This window comes from Sturnira hondurensis, unplaced genomic scaffold (genome assembly GCF_014824575.4).
Source record: "Sturnira hondurensis isolate 20B ecotype Veracruz unplaced genomic scaffold, ASM1482457v3 Scaffold0018097, whole genome shotgun sequence".
In the NCBI taxonomy this organism is placed as follows: Eukaryota; Metazoa; Chordata; class Mammalia; order Chiroptera; family Phyllostomidae; genus Sturnira; species Sturnira hondurensis.
Window position 1 is genome coordinate 3564973 of NW_028090728.1, and position 8063 is coordinate 3573035.

An 8063-nucleotide genomic window follows, 5' to 3' on the forward strand; every position below is an offset into this window, starting at 1 on the left:
TAATGACATGTAGGAAAATTCCAATGATCACCTCGCAGCCATCATTTATTAAGCACTTGCTGTATGCACATCCTGTGCACAGCTACACGAAGCGCTTAGTAGGGGCTTACTGAGCTCAGTGAGCATTCTTACCACAAACCTGAGAAAGAGACATGCTTGACTCTATTTTACCCATGAGGAAGTAGAAGCTAAGGGCAGCGAAAGACCTTTGTGAGGTCACACATAGCTGGGGCCTTGGGAGGATGGGTGCTGTGGGTTCCACCCATGTTAGAAGCCCTGTTTGAGATGGGGGCAAAAATTGCAGTAAGAGGTCTTGGAGAGCCCTGGATTCAATTCAAAGATGGGGAAACTGAGTCCCAAGAGGACGAAGGACTTGATTGAAGACACACCAGAGTTGTAGGAGTCCAGATTTCTTGTGTGTGAAAGGGAACTTGAAGGCCCGTAGCTCAGTAGGTTGTGGGTTCAACTCCTGGTCAGGGCACTTAAAAGAAGCAGCCAATGAATGCACAAATAGGTGAAACAACAAATAGATGGTTCTCTCTCTCCGCCGCCTTCCTATCTGTCTCTGAAATCAATAAATAATTTTTTAAAAAATGAAAGGGAACTTGATTAGGCCCCTGCCCCCAAACTTGTTTGCATCTGAAGTTACCCTCCACCCATAGCTGCAACACTGAATCACATGACTATAGGTTACTTTTTACTAGTTTGCTAATGAAAGTGTCAGCTTAATGTTCACCACCACGTGACCCTGACCCAATCAAGACACATAACACCAGTGTTTCCATTGCCTCCTTCCAATCAGTGCCCCATCCCCTGAAATAAGTCCCACCGTGACTTCTAGCATGACTAATTGACTTTTCCCAGAACTTCGTGTAAATGAAATCAGAGTATGTCCTGTTTAGTGTCTAATTTCTTTTGTTGATTTTCTCTGTGAAATTCATCCACTTTGGAGAGAGTATCTTTTTCATCATTGAATAATTTTCAACTGTGGGCATTTACCACAATTTATCTACCTGTGGTGTACATTGGGCCTGTTTATGATTTTGACTGTTGTGAATAACCTGACATGGACATTCTTCACCACATCTTCTTTGTGTTCTTATTGTAGTGTTCCTCGTGGGTGGCCGCCAGGAATGGGCTGCCGGGTTGCATCTTGAGTAGCTGCATCTTGAGTTTCATGAGAAATTGCCAGACTTTTTTCAAAGTGATTGTACAATTTTACCCTCCTACTGACAATTTTGAGAATTTGGTATTGTGTGTTCAGTCTTTATTTTAGCTATTCTGGGGGCTGTGAAGTCCCTTCTCACTGGCTTTAATTTGCATTTTCCATTGGCTAATGGTGTGGAGACTTTCGTAGTGTGCTCCTCGAGCATTAGGAAATCTACTTTTGTGAAGTGCTTATTTAAGTATTTTGCCTATTCAATTTTTCTTTTTGATTTGAGTTCATTCTATAGCTTGGCTGTGTGTCCTTTGTCAGATATATGCATATTTATTGAGAAAATGGTAGCAAATCTTTTTTTAAAACAAGTGTGTGTTGTATCACAGAGTTGGGAAACAAAACAAGGCCAGCAAGTGAGTCATTCCATACAAGGAAACAGAAAGATTGCTGGGGTCAGAGTGGTGGTGGTGGTGGGTGGGGGGAGGCTTGCCCTCAGCTGAGTCAGGGCCTGCTGTAGTCATGAGCAAGCAAGATGTGATCTAGTATGTGTGTCAGGTGACTTCTTTGTCTCCAAAGGACTTGAGTGGGGTGGGGAAGCCAAAACAAGGGTCTGGAAACTCCACTGACAGGCTAGGCTGTCTTCCTCTCTGGGCCTTTGCAGGTGCTGTTGCCCAAACACTGCTTCCTTCGGGAAGCCCTAACTGATGCTCTTCAGTCAGCCTGGGTCCAGAGGACATTCTTCCTCTTCTGGTCCCTGGCAGGACACAGTGCAAGTCAAGCCCAGCATGAGAACCCAGGATCTTCCCTGTTTTCAACTCCCTTTTTTTCTTCTACTTTTAAATAAATGTCTATTAGCTTATTAGGGTCTTTGAACCTTTCAGAAATCCTTTGTGGAACAAGGCAGTGTATCTATCAATAAAGCAAGTGATTAATGTTTGCTGAGTTGAATGGATTTCCTCTATCTTTCCACCCCAAAACATGCTGGTCACTGACAAGATCTTGGGGAGGAGTCACTGAATGAATGTTTGACCCCTGAAGTTAGAAAGCAAAGCTGAGTCCCAACAGTTTTGGGGTAGATGGACCTTGGGTGGTGAGAGCCCCCGTGGTTGGGGCCTGGCAGTGCCACGTGGAGAGCCAGTCATATGTGTATAGGATGTCATTTATTCAGTCAATCAGTAATTCATTTAGCAAATATTTATTGAGCACCTACTGTGTGCCCATCACTATTCTAGGAGGACATGACAGTGAACAAGACAGACCAAATTTCTTGTCCTTCCGGAGCTACATTCTAGGGGAAGGAGAAACAATGAGCAAAGAAGGAAATAGATGTATGGTTCATCTCTAGTGTCCCAGCGAGAGATTCAGTAGGGGGGGTGTGGGATGGGCCTTTGGAGGTTTGAGGACAGGGTGGCCAGGACTGACCTCCACTGATTGGACTCTTCTAATGAAAGATTTAAGGAGACAAGAGAGTGAGTTAAGAGATGTTGGGCGAACAGTGGTCCAAGCAGACAGAAATCAATGCAAAGGCCCCGAGGTGTGTTTAAAAAACACACTGGGGCCAGTGTAGCTGGGGCAGAGTGAGTCAACAAATAGGAGGCGAGGCTAAGGTATCTGAGGGCAGACTGAGGGCCCTCCCTGGCCACAGCGAGGCCTTCATCATTTACTCTCAGCCAGGAGGGAGCCATGGGACAGTTTTGAGCAGACTAGAGGTACAGTCTTAGGATTTTTTGTTTGTTTGTGTAATATTGGAAAATTTCAACCATATATGTAAACAGAACAATAAAATGAGGCCCAGCATATGCATCTTGGTTGAGGTTTTTGTTTATGTTTTTTTAATAAGAAAATTCAGATAGCATTTACTAAAAATTACAATTTTCGGAGTATACCCTCTGAATGTATAACCTCATGTGACAAATGAATACCCTCATGTGGGTGTATATACACCACCACCACAACCTAGTTACAAAGCAGTTGTACTTCCCCTATGTCCCTATGCCCCTTTAACCATCCCCAACTACATCTCCAACTGATTTTCTGTCCATATCTTTTTACCTTTTCCCACGTGTCATAAATGGAGTCATGCAGCACATGGCCCGCCATATCTGCTTCCCATAGTTGGTGTGATGCTTCTGTGACAGGCTGAGGGTGCTGAGCAGTTGGCAGTTTGTTCCTTGGAATGGTGTGTCAGCCTCTGTTTTCAAGGTCCCTCTGCATGCCATGTGGCGGATGGACCCTGGAGGAGAAATGCGAGAGACAGAGGACTCCTACATGAGTCCAGATATGCAGTGGCAACCATGGCCAAGTGCCTGCTGTCCTGAGCTCTTTGGTTCTCACAGAAATGCCATGTGGATGGCTGCTATTGTTAACTTCACTTTACAGATGAGGTCACACAGGTGGCAAGTGGCAGGGTCAAATTCAAACCCAGCACCTTCCTGCTCAGGACCCAAGAGTGGGACAGTCTCTGTAGGGTACCCCGAGGGACTCTGTGGACATTTGCAGATGTTCTGACCCACAGTGGTGGGGCCAGGGGCCACTGAGCCCAGGAAAGCAGCTGAGCTTGACTTGGGAATCCTCAAGGCCAATCTCACTGCCACCATCACCAGGGGACCCCACCATGTACACCCACTGACACCACCACCCCACCACAGAAGAGAGGAAGTAAAGTTCCACGAGGAGGTCCCAGGAGGGCTAAGCAACAGATTTAGAATTTTGAACCAGCCCTAGACGTGCCGAGACCTTGGCTCTGTCGCTCTGTTGGGTCTGGGTGGAGTGAGAGTGGGTGGGGCAGGGTGGAGTGCTCACCCTGTTCACAAGCCCAGCATTCTTCTTGGTGAGCCCCCACATCCTTATTGCATCTGGACCCCAGCCTCCCATACCCACAGCCAGAGCCTCTGCATGCCCTTAGTGCCTTCATTGTCTTTCCTTCCTGAGTGTGTGCATGAGGGGCACTCAGTTAACACTCTCAGCATAAACAGAAAATGACCAAGAAGATAAAAGTCCCTCATAAATCCACCTCTGAAGTCCTTCACTCTTCACAGTTTGGCTATCTCCTTCTAGACATCTCTTTGTTCTTGTAGCTATTCATTTATTCATGTACTTACTCATTTGCTTGCTTGTTCAATGTTTACTGAGGAACTATGTAGTCTAGATTCTGGGAACACAGCAGTAAAGGAGGCAGACAAAACCATTCACATGGAGCTTTTACACACAGTGTTTTTTCCAACAAAGTGTAAGCATATGCACTGCTTTGTAGTCTTTCTTTTTTCCATTTAACAATATACTGTGTCAACTGTTAATGTATAGAAAAACAGACTCATTCTTTAAGGATATTTTTAATTTAACTTTTGATTACGTAATATAGCCACATGTTTCAAAAACTGAAGCACAGAATATACAGGCAATTGGGATCAACCTGCCTACCACACCTACCATCTACCATCTGACCCCCACCTACCATCTTCCCCCTTCTCTCCACCACACAAAGGGATGCCTTTTTCCTAGTTTCTTATGAACTTCTTGAGTTTTGTACACACAAACCCAAGTAAGAACAAGTATGCGTTCTTTCTTCCCATTTTTAAACCATAAGAAAGCACATAACTCGAAAGTTAAGTACCTATATCTCTTACCAGTGTATTCTGGAGCTCCACCCATGCTGGCACATTGCCAGCGTCCTCATTCCTCTTCCAAGCTGCGTAGTCTTCCACTGAATGAACAGCACGATGTTGTAACAGCAGTATAGATCATAACCATTTCCTTTGATACATCCCTTTATTGATGGCTGTTTGGGTCATTTCTAAATATAGCTTCTTTGGCTCAGCTGTTGATTCTTCCATTTTGTGGATACGCTAATTATCTAACCTGTTTCCTGTTGTTGAGGATTTAGGTCAATTTCCAACTTTTCACTGCATGGCATTGTGTTCATACATGTTTTTGTCCACCTGTGTGATTCTCTTGTGACAAAACTTATACCCGCAGCAGCATCTACTACATGCCTCTTATTTGCCAGGTGCTGTGGAGAGTGCTCCAATGTGCATGACCTCATGAGTTCTCACACCCACCCTGAAAAGCAGGGGTTGTACAAAGGAGGGGACTGGGCTTTGAGAGGCTGAGAACTGTCCAATTATCTCTATGGTGGTGGATAGTAGAGCCAGGATCCCAACCAGTGAGGCTAAGTCCAGAGTCTGACATCTGGGTGCAGGACAAACTCCCATGATGGACCTGGCAGGAGCCTTATGAAGGGATGGGACTGCTTCCTCCTGAGAAGACCTAGAGGCCTTGGGAGATCATGTGGAGTGGATTGGGGGTTGGACCTGCAGGTCCCAGGCAGGTTCCGTGATTGGAAGAGACGGGCAGGGTGTCGGACAAAAGGGTATAGTGTGGAGTGTGGCAGAGTGGAGCTGCTGCTTGCTCCAGCTGACTTTATATTGGAGACCTGTTCTGGGTTTTTCAATAGGATCTGGAAGTCAAAGAATAAAGTGAGGTCTCCTGATCTGTAAGTGATGGCTACTGATTGAAAAACACAGTTATGTGTGTCTGTCCCAACTCTCTGATGGCTAGGGAAGAGAGAGAGAGGATCTATCAAACGCTTAAGAGTTGGTAGATCCAGATGAAGTCCATATACATACTCATGGCAGAATTCTGGCCATTTTTTTAGAGATGTAAATTTTTTCAAAATAAAAAATTGAGGGAAAAAGAGATAAAACCAAATAGAATATGTAAATCTTGGTTAGATACTGGTTTAAAAAGTTTAGACACATAAGACGTTTGGGGGGCTAATGAGGTACTTGAACATGGACCCTGTGTGAACTATCTGTGGAATGACTGCTTTCTTCTTAGGTGAGACAATCATGTCACACTCACAAAGAGGATGTCCTTGTTCTCAGGGGATACATCTGGAGGGTTAGGAGCCAAAGGTTGTGATGGCAGTAACTTACCCTTAAATGATTCAGAAAACAGTTTCTACCTCCATGGGGAGAAGGGGAGGCACAGAGAGAAAGAGAACACAGGGGCCAGTGTGAACAGTGGCCCTCCCAGGCTTCACCTTCTCATGCGATCAAAAATTTTCATAATAAAAATTGGGGAAAGAGTGGGGAGGAAGCAACCATGGGAGTAAAGAACATATATGTGGGGGCTAGTTTGCCAGTTGTCATTCAGCCCTGTTCCTTCCCACTGCAAGACTGGGAAACTGAGGCCCAAAGAAGAGGAGAGAGTGTCTTTTTTCCCCCCACTGATTTACTTTCCCAATTTATTATCTTCACTTGGTGTGGGAGCCAGTGTTTGGGCTGGCGGGGATGGGCCACAGTCAGCACTGCCCAACTCTTTGCCTTCCCACCCTCCTCCCAGAGTGCTATTAGAGTGCCCCAAGAGAGGGGAGAAACTGAGGCCCAGAGTGGAGAAATGAACCAACTGAGTTGCACATCAAGTTGGGGAGTACAGCTGGTCCTCAGGGCCTCCCATCTTCCCCTTTTTTTTAAGAGATTTTTTATTTATTTATCTTAGAGGGGAAGGGAAGGAGAGAGAGAGAGAGAGAGAGAGAGAGAGAGAAAGGGAGAAATATCAATGTATGGTTGCCTCTCACATGTCCCCTGCCTGGAACCGGGAACTGGCCTGCAACCTAGGCACGCGGCCCGACTGGGAATCGAACCACGATTCTGTGGTTCGCAGGCCCGCGCTCAATCCACTGAGGTACACCAGCCAGGGCCCTTCTTTCCTTCTTGACATGGCTTTCAAGTCAACAGGCCCAGCTCTGCTATTGGCTCTGCTGTGTGACCTGGGGGACTCACCAAACTTCTCTGAGCCACAGCTTTCTGCTATTGGCTCTGCTGTGTGACCTGGGGGACTCACCAAACTTCTCTGAGCCACAGCTTTGGGTGAGGAGTTAAAGAGGTGGTGTGTGAGAAGGCTCCTGCCCCCCTGCCCTGTGCAGAGTCTGTACTGTCACATATCCCTCTTCCTGCACCATCCCTAAGATCTCAGCATTTCCAGGCAATTGTGCCAGCCCAGGATGCCCCACAGGGCCAGAGCCTCTGCCTCCAACCCTTCTTTGCCCCTAACCCCAGACCCACTGGCTTCTGGTCACCCCAAGCCTCACTGCAGATCTCTGCATGTCCCCTCCTGTCAGGGTTTGCCAGCAGCCTTGGAGCCAGCACATTCTCCTTCTAAGCCCCAGCTTCCTCATTTGTGACACAGCAGTGATGGCCCCAACTGTTTTGGGCTTTTTGTTGTTGTTAATCAAACAGGCCTCCCTCCTCTGCCTCCAGTTTTAATAAGGTGTGATGTATATACAATAAAGTTCACCTATTTAAATGTAAGTTTGATGATTTCTGACAGATGTATATGTTTTTTAATGATCACCACAAAAATCATATAGAACATTTCATTTTACCCTCAAATATCCTTCATGCTTTTGTGCAGCTCATCCCTGCCCCCAGCTACCAGCACCAACTACCCTGCTTCATGTCACTTTAGTTTTGCCTCTTCCAGAATGGCACAGAAATGGGATCCTGCTGAATGTTGCCTTTTGAGTCTGGCTTCTTGGTCTTGGCATGATGCATTTGAGACTCATCCACATTGTTGCCTGTATCTGTAGTTGAGTTCTTTTTTTGCTGCTGAGTAGTATTCCATTGATCAATGTACCATAGTTTGGTTTTCATTCTCAAATTCATGGACATTTGAGTTCTTTATTTTAATTATAATGACTAAATATATATTTACATACAGGGTTTTTTTTTGTCTGTGTAAGTGTGGGTTTTTATTTCTCTTGGGAGTGGTAGGCCTGGGTTGTATGTAGGTGTACTTTCAATTTTATAAGAGGCTACCAAGCTGTTTACCAGTGATTGTGCCGTTTTGCATTCCTACCAGAAATGTGTGAGAGTTCCAGTTTCTGCACACCCTGTGCGACACT

The 8063-nt window shown here is 45.7% G+C and overlaps 1 long non-coding RNA gene across 1 annotated transcript; it reads left to right on the forward strand.

Moving 5' to 3' along the window:
- Positions 1-966: 966 nt before the first annotated feature.
- On the forward strand, positions 967-2101 carry LOC119002809 (uncharacterized). The gene is made up of 2 exons (XR_005069810.1): positions 967-1254; positions 1821-2101. It is a non-coding gene; the product is annotated as an uncharacterized LOC119002809 (long non-coding RNA).
- The last annotated feature ends 5962 nt before the right edge of the window (positions 2102-8063 follow it).